We start from the raw sequence: 12403 nt of genomic DNA, 5'->3' as shown, positions 1-12403 counted from the left end.
AGGACTCAAACTTCATGATTTCAAAATTTACTGCGAAGCAGTAATCAAAACAGTGTGGAACTGACATAAAGACAGACATACAGGCCAATGGAATAGAATAGAGAGCCCAGAAATAAAGACTCTCACATATGGTAGGTCGGTTTTCAACATGGGTTCCACACCATTCAGTGGGAAAGGACAATCTTTTCAAAAAATAGTTATGGGAAAACAGACAACCACATGCAGAGAACGATGTTGGACCCTTACCTTATATCATATACAAAAATTAACTCAAAATAGTTCAGAGGCTAAACTTACCAGTGAAAACTATCAAACTATCAGAAGAAAACATCCAACGGAATACTATTCCATCATAAGAGGGAATGAAATTCTGACACATGCTGCGTTATGGCCGAACCTCGAAGACGTTGTGCCAAGTGTAATAAGCCAGACCCAGAAGGACAAGTATTGCCTGGTTCGCTTCTTTGAGGAGGTGAGAATAGGCAAATTCATGGAGACAGAGAGTAGAATGGAGGTTGCCAGGGACTCAGGGGAGGCAGGAACGGGGAGTTCGTCTTTCATGGGCGTTGCTGGTTTAGAAATGCTCTGGGAGTGTTTTGGAAACAGAAAGTGGTGATGGTTACGCAACACTGTGAATGTACTCCTAAGTACACACTTGAAAACGGTAAGCGTGATCAATTTTACATCACACCTATTTGACTGTAAAGGAGCAAGAAGCAGAAGGAAGATTACCGGCATCTACGACAGGAACAACACAGAAAAGGTCGAGAAGACAAGAAAGCCTCGGAAGGCAATGTTGGTGGCAGAGGGTGGCCAAGTGGGTCAAATGACAGTGGCTTATTTGGGGAAGGGCGTGAGGGCACCATGATGGAAAACACCTGGTGACGCCAAGAGCATGTTCAGTGGGGGCTCCGGGGAAGGTTAAGGGCCAGGCAGGTTGTGTCCATGGAGCTCCCTCAGGCTGCAAGGGGACAGGGTGCCCTCCTTGGCTCAGATGTAGGGACCCCGAGGACAGGGAGGTGCAGGAAGAGCCCTTCAGAGCCGCTCAATGCCTCTGAAGATCTAAGCACGGGTTGCCCAATCAGGAAAACTGTCATCCTGTCCCTGCCACCCTCCCTGCAGCGAGCACGCAGCGATTCTGGGTGTTCCTGCTATGCACTGTCCCCGCCAGGCAGCACTGTAGTCCCGGGCCCCCCGCACGACGGGTCCCCATCGCAGGACCTGGGGCAGCCCAGATCTCAGCACCCCCCAGCTGTGGTCTGTGCGACAAGCAGAGTCACACAAGAAGCAAGCGACTTCTCTGAGGAGACAACGGGGGCCACTTCCTGCTCAACAGAAATTTGGGGCATTAGGTGGCCAGAGTCATACTCCAAGCAACGCTGGAGACAGGGAGGGAGGTGCTAACAACGTGTTAGCTCAGTCCCACAGAGGTTTGGATGAGCCGCAACGGGGAGTGCGGGGAGGGATGGGGAGAGGACAGGTGTTACTGGGGGGGCGTTTGCTTCCAGAAGAGACTGGGAAGGTTGGCGGGCAGGCTTGCCCACCGGCACGCTGCCTTCTCCAGAAGTGTGGCAGGGGGCCCACGGGAGCGAGGTGGGATTCATCCCCCTGCTTTCCTCCTCGCGTTTCCCTGTGGTCAAGGTTTGTCATTTGGGAGCTGTTTCCCCATACCTGCAGATTCCATCATCTGTCCCCTTGTTGACTGTAGGAAGCCAGGTCCCAAGCCCTCCAGCGTGGCACAGTCTTCCAGTTTGGAACTGGAGAGATGTGCTGGTTTGAATGGAGGTCTCACGACGGACCTGTCCACCCTGCCCCTTTATCTGGAAGAGAACCCTATTTGGTAAAAGGGTCTCTATAGGCTTAAAGATGATCCTTCTGGATTAGGGAGGGGCCCTCACTCCAGGGACGAGTGTCCTCAGAGGGGAAGGGAGGAGACACAGAGGAGGACAGTGTGGAAACGGAGGCAGGGCTGGGCGGGAGGCTGCCACCGACCGAGGAATGTCGGGAGCCTCCAGAAGCCACAGGAGGCAGGAAGGATCCTCCCCTGGAGGCCTGGCCCACACCTTGACCTCAACCTTCCACCTTCTGGAACGGTGAGAAGTTGCTTCGAGGCACCAAGATCCTGGTGATTTTCAGGGTGGCCGTCTTAAGAAAGAACACAAGAGAGAGGGGACAGTTGAGGAGATGTGAGCTGAACCAAACTGGTGTCCAACAGGACCGGCCCCCGGACCCGTGCGCGGGGAACACGGGGCGGTCAAGGCGCCGCCCCCCTCGTGGGTGGCAGGTGGACGGTGGGGCGGGAAGTCAAGTGGGGCCGGGAGGCTGGGAGCCAAGAGATCAAAGGCATCTCCCGGCTCGTGGAAAATGGATGGTGTTGTCAATGGGGATTACTGGCAGGGATGTGAGGAAGCATGGAAAGATAAATACAGGGTAGAGAGGATCTGAGGGGTGGAGGTGAGGGCTGGTGAGAAGAGACCGTTGGCGGTGATTACTTGGCAAGAATCGGACAGATGAATGGCTTGGATTTCAGGTGACGCTGGCGGGAGGTGGCTGAGTGGTGGCGACAGGTGTGGCGAGGCTGGAGAAGGACGGGGCAGAGTGTGACGGTGGCCCTAGACATCCCCGGGCACGTGGCGGCCAGGGGTGAGCGGTGGCGGGTGGGCAGGGAGGTTGGGGGTCTAAGACAGTTTGCCCTCGACTGGACAGGGGCTCCGCTGAGGCCACGAGAAAGGGGAGGGGGAGTCTGCCTTGAGGAGCTGGGGGACAGGGGTCTTTGCGTCGTAAGGAACAACAGCTCGCTTTACCATAAAGGCGATGGGACGTTTTGTAAGGACAGAGAGCGAATTTCATGGGTGGCTCAGGGAAGGAACAGAAAAGGGGGCTGATCACAGACGGAACTAGAACCAGGTGCCCGGAAACAAGGGGCTTTGTGTCCCCAGGGGCCGAAGGGCTCTCTTGTGCGGGCCACTCGGTGCACATCCTCATTGCCTTCCTCCGTTCAGGACCAGCCCTTGCGGCATCCTTGCCGACCCTTCCTTTTATCTGGTACCCCAGTGGAGATGGCCCCTGCACCGTGTCCTGACCTCAGGTGCACCTGGGAGTGCCTGGGTCCAAACTGCTAAGGGACAGTCCCTCCCAGGAACCTGAGGCCCAGCCCCGGGTGCCCTGTCTGAATAGGGTCACTTAGAATAAACACGGCCCCCTGGGCACGCCCCTCTGGTGGTGCCCCTCCCGTGGGGCTGAAAAATGCACCCCCCCCGGCTGTAATCCCTAGAAGCTGTGGCTGTTAGGGGACACAGCAAAAGACGCGGGACACCTGGGTGCCTCAGTCCATTGAGCATCGGACTTTGGCTCAGGTCATGATCTCACGGTTCGTGAGTTCAAGCCCCACACTGGGCTCACCGCCTTCAGGCTCAGGTCATGATCTCACGGTTCGTGAGTTCAAGCCCCACACTGGGCTCACCGCCGTCGGCCCCAAGCCCGCTTTGGATCTCCTGTCCTCCTCTCTCTCTGCCCCACCCCTGCTCATACTCTCTCTTTCAAAAAATAAATAAACCTTAAAAAAAAAAACAAAACTGGCAGGATTAAGTGAAGGATCCTGAGATGGGGAGGTTGTCGTGGATGATGGCCCCTGGGTGAGTCCTAATGAAGGATGCATGTCCTTCCGTGACAGGTGGAGGGAGAATTTGCACACACCTCCCCCCCGCCCCAAACAGAACATGACATAACAAATGAGGCAGATATTGGAACGATGTGGCCATAAACCATAAGCCCAGGGAAACTGGCAGCCACTGGAAGCTGGGAGAAGCAAGGAAGGACTCTCCCCCGGCATCTTCCCAGGGAGCACGCTCCTACAGACATCCCGATTTCAGGCCAGAGATACCGACTTCACACTTCCGACCTTCAGAACCGCGAGGACAAATGTCTGTGGTCTTAAGCCCCTAGTGTTCCGGGAATCGGTTACAGCAACGCTAGGGAACGAGGTGGGGAGGAATGAGGGACGCTACACCGTGGCTCCTGCGTGAAGGAGGGGCCGAGAGAATTTAGGGGCGCGTGTAGAGGAAAGGAAAGGGGGGCATCGGTCGGATTCGATTCAACACGCAGGTTCTGTTTCGTGCCCGTGAAATGCAGACGCTTACCCTGGAAAAGCAAGGACAGGGATGTGACACATTAAATGCCACAGTAAAGACTTCAGCAGGAAACAAGGTAAGCAGAGTTGGGAGGCACTGTAGGTGAAGACAGACGTGTGTGTGTGCGGATGGCCGGATGGTGAATTCGGCTCCTAAACGGAAGAGACCGGATGCCTCGGGTGAGCGGGTAATGCAAACAAGGAACCCAGCCAGGCAGTAACATGCAAACGTGTATGCACGCCTACACCCTACACTCCAGGGCGTTATGATTTTGCTTTCTATCTTGTTCGACCGCGTAGCAGCTGACCGTGTCTACGCGAGGCCAAAGCAATTGGGCAATTCAGCAAAATCCTTAGTCAGACTAAGAGTTTGGTCGAGGCAGCACAGTACAGAGCAAAGGACGTGAACTCTTCACTCCCATCGCTCACCCTAACTTCTGAAATGGCTAGGAATTGTTCCGCAGTATAGACGGGGACACAGGCTGGGGCCCGCAGAGGGTGGTGGCATATTCCCACAGGCACACAGCTGCAGAATTCACATTCGGATCTGCCCGACTCCTGAATGCATGATGTTCCCACCGTGTGTGGACTGAACAAATAGACGTGCTCTCGGAAACTTTTGAAGCTGTCTGCCTGAGATAAAATGTGTCGGGAACTAATACGCTTGAAAAGCGCAGGGCAAAAATCTATGAAGAAACCACCTCCCCAGGGGCGCCTGGGTGGCTCAGTCAGTTAAGTGTCCCACTCTTGACTTCAGCTCAGGTCTTGATCTCACAGTTTGTGGGTTCGAGCCCGACATTGGGTTCTGCAATGCTTGGGATTCTCTCTCTCTCTCTCTCTCTCTCTCCCTCTCTCTGCCCCTCCCCCACTTGCACACACTCTTTCTCTCAAAATAAATAAACTTAAAAAAAAAGAAAGAAAGAAAGAAAGAAAGAAAGAAAGAAAGAAGAAAGAAAGAAAGAAAGAAAGAAAGAAAGAAAGAAAGAAAGAAAGAAAGAAAGAGGGATGCCTGAGTGGCTCAGTCAGTTAAGCGTCCGACTTCGGCTCAGGTCATGATCTCACAGTTGGTGAGTTTGAGCCCCGCATCAGGCTCTGTGCTGACAGCTCGGAGCCTGCTTGGTATTCTCTCTCTCTCCCTGTCTCTCCGCCCCTCCCCTGCTCACACTGTTTCCGTCTGTCTCAAAAATAGGTAAATAAACCTAAAAAAAAAAAAAATCAATAAATAAAGACAGTGTTTTGGGAGGAGTCTATAATACTTACCTATAAAATAGGTTCATTTTATCTTTCAGTTTAGGCAACTTCTGTCCAGGCAGGTCTGGTCACGTGTAAGTTACGATATAAAGATAGAAAAGATGCTCCCGAAAGCAAGCCCAGAAGTTACCAAGCCATTCCCAATTACATAAAGACTTTCATAAAATTCCTTGAAGCCTGGCATCTATCTACACGCCCTACTCATTTTGCTGGAACTTTCTGAGGCGCTTTTCTCCAGCAAGGAGAAAAGTGAAATCGTCCAGGTCATTGATAGCCCTCCTGCAAAAGAAGGTTGTGGGTACTGGGGAGGTCAAGCAAAATTCTAGACAGCAAGCAGACCAAACGTCATCAAACGCGGAAGTCAGGGTTCTCTGCAAGTGAGAGAAAACAGCACAAAATGGCATAAGCCCAAGAGAGATGGGTTGGCTCATATAAGCGGTGACCCCTAGCACCAGTCACCGCCGGACTCAGGGGCTCAGGTAATGTCATCGGGAACTAGCCCCTCCCCTTCCCTTGGCTCTGCTTTCATCTGTAGTGGTTACGTTCTGAGGGAGGCCCTCTCTCGGGTGACAAGATGGCAGCCAGAAACTCCAGGCTTACCTGCTCATAAGCGCAAGTCCAACAGTTCGATCAGAAGTCCTAGGCATGACTCACCCGGTCATGAGTTGGACCACGTGACCCATCCTGAACAGATCTCTGTGGCCGAGAGGATGCTTTACTCCCACCGACCAAGCCCAAGTAACATGTCGCCTTTGGTACCTGGTGGAGAGCCAGCCCCATCCAAACCCTGCGGACTAAGAACAAAAGTGGGTGGTTCCTTGCAGGGAAGTCGGGGAGCTGTGAACGGAATAAAGGTGAATGGACAGCCTGGTGGGGAAGATAACAGGGTACTTTGTTATTTGAGACTAATTCTAAGTGGTTCTCATTGGAGGGTGGTCACATCTCCCCAAGGGACATTTGACAATGTGTGGAAACATTTTTGGTTTTCGTAACTGGGTAGCGCTTACTGGCACCTGGTGGGCGGAGGCCACGGATGCTAAAACCCTACGTCACGTACACAGGACAGGCCCCTAACGACAAAGAATTATTTGGCCCCAAACCCCAGTAGTGCTGAGGATGAGAAACCCCGTTCTAGCATCAGAATGCAGCCATGGAAGCTGAGACCCATCTCATTAGAGGAAAGATTTCTGTCTGTGTCTACAGAGGACGTTTATGTCCTTGAAGTTTATGAAAACCGGTTGGCGCCCCAGCATGGAAAAGAGGCCCAGATGCATCTCTGCTTCCTTAACTCTTGAGTTAAACTCCCAGCCCCATCCATCTGTACATCAGGTATTGCGGTCATTGAGGTGACCATATTAGATCCAAAGCAATTAGGTGAAAAATCCTAGTGGACATCTTATAAATCAAGATTCCGGGCAGTAGTTAAGACAGCAGATGGGGGGCAGCGGCCTGTGATCTTCGTGAATATCGGCCAAATGGCTCAGCGTGTTCTATCGGTGGTATCAGGCAGTGGTTGGAGGAGGCTGCCTACCCATCTGCCTCTATCGCCTTCTCATCCATATTGGCTGGTAAAGGGGACCCTCGGGTCAGAGCTTCCAGAACAATTCCTTGGGGCTTCCAACAGTACCCCTGTGCAAAGCAGGGAGACAGTGAAGGACTGTGGGATCCCCTTCATGTTGTCCATGAGGATGCTTTTGGCTGCTGCTGACTGAAATTGTTTCAAACGACAGGCAACTCATCATCTCAAATGACAGCACGGCGAGAGGTCCTACTGGTACTTGGCTGTGGGTCTCCTGGCCCTGCAGTCCCTGGGACATTTGCAGGCATCTCATCCAGGTACCACATGCTCAGAGGAGGATGAGTGGCCCCATGTCTTACAAACTAGAGGAGACCTTCTCCAGCAGCCATTAGCCCACTCTCCTCATGTCTCATTGGCCAGGATCAAGTCACGTGCCCATTCCCAAGCCAAGTCCATTGCGAATGGGATCGCAGTGGTTGGGTCAAGAGCCTAACCACTTGGAGCAGAATGGATACAAGGTGTCTTCCTAATGACCACCGGACCCATGCAGTACCAGGCACTTGCCGACCCTCGGCAAACCAAAGTTGCCTTCCTTGGTATGTGAGTAGCAGAGTCGGGGTTTTCTCTGACCGCCAGATCTGTTGTTATTGTTGAATCTTGTCTGGGACAATGTACAAGTTTGAGTCACAGTGAGACTGAAGCAATATTCAGTTATGAATAAAGGACTAGCTTAGGGTAATTCACAAGGGTGGGGGTAAACAGCCATTTCCTTTAATGGTGTGGTATCAGAGAGCACCTCAAGGATAGGCGTAAGTATTTAGAATATTTAATAGTATCAGGGGCCGCCTGGGTGGCTCAGTTGGTTGAGTGTCCAACTTCGGCTCAGGTCATGATCTCATGGTTCGTTGGTTTGAATCCCGGGTCGGGCTCCGGGCTGACTGCTTGGAGCCTGGAGCCTGCTTCAGATTCTGTGTCTCCCTCTCTCTGCCTACCTTGCCCCCTGCTTGCACACTCTCTCTCTTTCCCAAATATAAATAAACATAAAAAAAAAATTAAGAATGTCAGAATTGAGGGGCACCTGGGTGGCTCAGTCAGTTAAGCGTCCCACTTTGGCTCAGATCATGGTCTCATGGTTTGTGAGTTTGAGCCCCATGTCGGGCTCTGCCCGGAGAGTACAGAGCCTACTTTGGATCCTCTGTCTCCCTTTCTCTGCCCCTACCCTGCTCACACTCTCAATCTCTCTCACAAATTAAACATTAAAAAAAAAAAAAAAGAATATCAGAGTTGAAAAGAACTTTAGATTTTTGTTATCAGATATATGTTTTCATCTGCCCAGCAAGTCTTTGGAAAGTAGCCCCAAATTCGTAGCTTCCATAACCCTATGGGCTGAGTTCTAAGGTATGAAAGCCAACATTCAACCGACCACTACTCTATAATGTAACAAAGACTTCCAATGTCCCAACCAGAGACTGAAGGCGCCCTGCTCACTTTGACTCCTATGATTCCACATCATAGGGATTGCTATTTGTAATATTCCATTCCATTCCAGGTACCGATTACCTTCTTCAGGAGCAATGAGAATGTATTAAGGAAAAAATATGTTGGAAAAGTTTTGACGTTTGTGGTACATCAAAAAAAATGTGTGGGGCACCTCCTGTGTGGCTCCCTCAGTTAATCATCCAACTTCCGCTCAGGTCATGATCTTGCGGTTCGTGAGTTCAAGCCCTGCACCGGGCTCTTGTGCTGACAGCTCAGAGCCTGGAGCCTGCTTCCGATTCTGTGTCTCCCTCTCTCTCTGCCCCTCCCATTCACACTCCGTCTCTGTCTCTCTCTCAAAAATAAATAAACACTAAAAAAATGTCTTAATTTAAAAAAATGTGCAAACACAAATGAGAATCAATAACCCTAAAGAAGACACAAGCACATTTAGGGGCAACGAACTGTCCTTTATTCATTGTTTATGATTACCAACCACTAAATAATCTCGTACTGACTTTGAACTTCCTACCTTGAAGTTAGATCCGTGGAGACTGTCGAGAGCTCTGTTGATGCTTATCCGCTCGACGTGAAATGTCCTTCCGGTAACTTTTCTTCTTTAAACTTCTTTTACTGACAGACTCCCCGTTGGCTACATCTCGGTAAATGGTCTTCCTGTGAGCATCACGCTACTTTCCCCAAACCTTTCAGTTTTTCTTCTTAGAAACAGTAGGTTGTACCGGCTGGCTCTTGTGTGGGGCATTTTTTTTTTTTTTAACGTTTATTTTTGAGACATAAAGAGACAGAGCATGAATGGGGGAGGGTCAGAGAGAGGGAGACACAGAATCCGAAACAGGCTCCGGGCTCTGAGCTGTCAGCACAGAGCCCGACGCGGGGCTCGAACTCACGGACTGCGAGATCATGACCCGAGCCGAAGTCGGCTGCTTAACCGACGGAGCCACCCAGGCGCCCCGTGTGAGGCATTTTGAATAGAAATAATGGGTGACATTTATGAGCAGGGGCCCTTGACTGCCCTTGACTTTGGGGCTTGCTTTCCCTTTGCTACAGTAATCAGCAACACTGAAGAAGAGGGCTCCTCTCGCGGTCTGAGTGTCAGAGGTCAGGGACATGCGGCGGAACCCCCAGCTTAGCTTACCTGCAGTGCACACGTGGTTTGAACAACAAAACAAGTTTTTTTTTTTTTAAAGCGCATTAAGAAAAATAAGCCAACAGCCTTTGGGGCTACTTGTTCCTGCGGCATAAACTAGCCCATCCTCACCGAAACACTTCTCAAAGTCCTTTTTGGGCAGTATCTGGAGAAAAAAGGCTGGAGGAGGGGACAGAAAAAGTTACGTGGTCCCCATGTTCGCACTCTGTAATCTTCTTCCCTTTAGAAGAGCGGGTGCGATCTGTGACCTGCCTCTGTACAAAAGAATGTGGTACAGGTGACGAGATGTCACTCCCGTGGTCACGTGATGTCTTGCCCTTGAGGGGTCTCCCTTGCTGGCTCGGGAGAGAGAGCTGCCACACTGTGAGCCGGTCTGTGCGGAAGTCCAGTGGCGGCAGGAAGGGTGGGGGGCCTTGAGCAGTCGGGAGCCCGCGCCATCGACGGGACCCCGATCCTACAACCACAGGAGGGGAATTCTGCCCACAACCTGACAGAGCTCACAGGGGTGCCAGGCACCCCGGTGGCCCACGGAAACCGTAAATGTGCGTTGTTTTAAGCCGCAAGTTTGTGGCAGCTTGTCGGGCGGTAATGGAAGAGAAATGTACGCTGCAAAAACATTTTTTTTTGGTCAGAAATTACCCACGCGTTCGGGATTACCCATTCGAGAACACGATACTGGGATCGGCGATGGGCCTGGTGTTGTCTGAGGAACTTGGGATCGGAGGTGGACCAAAATAGAGAAAAATGGTGCCCGGATGCACTTGGTGCGTAGCGAGGAAAGGAGGGGGGTGGGGGAGACAGACAACCCGAAATGCGGTAAATGAGCAGATGACACAGTGCGTTCGGAAGCCCTGAGTGCTGGGGGGACAGTAGGACAGGTGCAGGGCCAGTGGCCGGCCAGTCCCGTGGCTGTCTGGAGGAGAGTTCCGCGTGGAGGAACCGTCTAGCAAAGTGAACCCGGCCAGCGTGAAGGAGGCCATGTGGCTTGAGTGCAAATGGGAAGGAGAGTGTACTGGGGAGTGAGGTCTGAAGGGTCCTGGGGTGTTAATCACGTAGGGCCTGGCGGGCCATTGACCCTGAGTGCGGGGTTGGGGAGGATCGCGGTAGGAAGTCAAGCGGAGCTCATTTAAAATAATCTCTCCCGGGGTGCCGGGGTGGCTCGGTCGGTTAAGCGTCCGATTCTTGATGGCGGCTCAAGTCGTGATCTCATGGTTTGGGAGATCGAGCCCCGCTGTCTCCTCCTCTCCACCCGTCCTACACACAGTCTCTCTAAAGAAATAAATAAACTTGAAAAAAAAAAAAAAAAAGTAAAGTGATCTCTCCAGCGGAGGTGATAAAATAGACCACGAAGCGGGGCAAGGTTGGAAGCCAGCTGTGGGAGCCACTCCCGCCCCAGACGCCGGTGACCCGTGCAGACAGTGAGAGGTGGCCGGACCCTGGCTACATTCTGAAGGCATAGTGGGCAGGACTTTCAGAGGAATTGGACACGGCGGACGAGAGAAAGAGGGGAGGCCGTGAAGATCTTGGCTGAGCAGCCGGAGGACAAAGCTGCTGTCACCTGAGATGTGGACGCTCTGGGCGGGAAGACGGTGGGGGGGGGGGCAGGATCAGGAGCCTAGTGGGGCGTGCTGAGGCTGCCGTGTCTCTTAAGACACCTAAATAGAAGTGCCCGCCAGGCAGCTGGATAGACACGTCTGGAATTAGCTGGAAGGGTCTAAGCTGGAGAGAGACCTTCAGAAGGTCACCAGTGAACAGCAGGTGTTTACAGCCTTGGGAACTGCCTGGGATCACAAGGGGGTGGGGCTGGGGGGGGGGTAGGAAGGAGAAGAGGGTCAGAGACTGAAAGACAAGCAGCAGCCCAGGCTGACAGTGGGCACCCAGGGGAGGAGGAAGAAGAGCCAGGAGCCAAGAGGAACAGAAAGCACACGGCTGGGTCCAACGCCGCTGAGAGGTCACGCAAGTCGAGGATGGAGAACTGCCCGCTGGGTGTGCAGCCACGCGGAGGTCACGGGCGCCCTTGACACGGGCGGGCACAACGGAGCGGTGGGGGCCTGGACGGCGTAAGAGGTCGCGGGAGGGAGGTAATTGAAAACAGCCACGGACGGGACCACCCTCTCGAATTTTGCTGCAGAGGGGAGCAAAGAGACGGGAGGGCCGCCAGCCGAGGGAGTGGGGGGGGGGGTCGGTTTTGTGTTGTTTTGTTTTCCTTTTAAATGGGAGACAACGGCACGTTTGTGCGTTTGTGGAAAAGATCCCGCGGCGAATAAGGAATCCGGGTTGCGGGAAGGCGAGGGCAGCGTTTCTGGGAACAGATGCGGGGAGATCAGGTTAAATGCGCGCGCGGGGAGGGTCTGGTTTTCGGGGGAACGGCTCCTCCTGGAAGCCCGCCCGCCAACCCAACGGACTCCCGGGAGCAGATGCTGGGAGGTGGGTGATGAGTCAGACGTCGGTGGAAAGTCTCTTCGGATCGCTCCGCTTCTCTGGGGGGGGTCATCAGCTGAGAGAACAGGGGTGCGGCTGGGGGACAGAGGAGAACGTGGGGGCTGTGCAGCTCAGAGGCGGTGAGGGGACCCAGGCGCATCCAGGCCGGGCTGAATCCCTTGACCGCGAGCTGCACTGAGGTCACCCTGCGTGACGGGCGTCCCCGTCCGGCCACCTTCAGCCGGCGGGATGCAGGCGTGGGCAGGCAGAAAGCCAGCTCTCACCGGGGCTCGGGTGAGCTCCATCAAGGGCAAGGGCAGGAGCAGCAGGATGCAGGCCAAGGTGTGGTCGCAGGTGACCGCTGGCTGGATGTCAACCAGGTGCGGCCGGAGCACCAGTCCTTCGTTTGAAGCCAGGCGGCCGGGCCGCCCCAGCACCC

This window comes from Felis catus, chromosome E1 (genome assembly GCF_018350175.1).
Source record: "Felis catus isolate Fca126 chromosome E1, F.catus_Fca126_mat1.0, whole genome shotgun sequence".
NCBI classification, from domain to species: Eukaryota; Metazoa; Chordata; class Mammalia; order Carnivora; family Felidae; genus Felis; species Felis catus.
The sequence above is the reverse complement of the archived record's forward strand: the minus strand, read 5'-3'. Positions refer to the sequence as shown.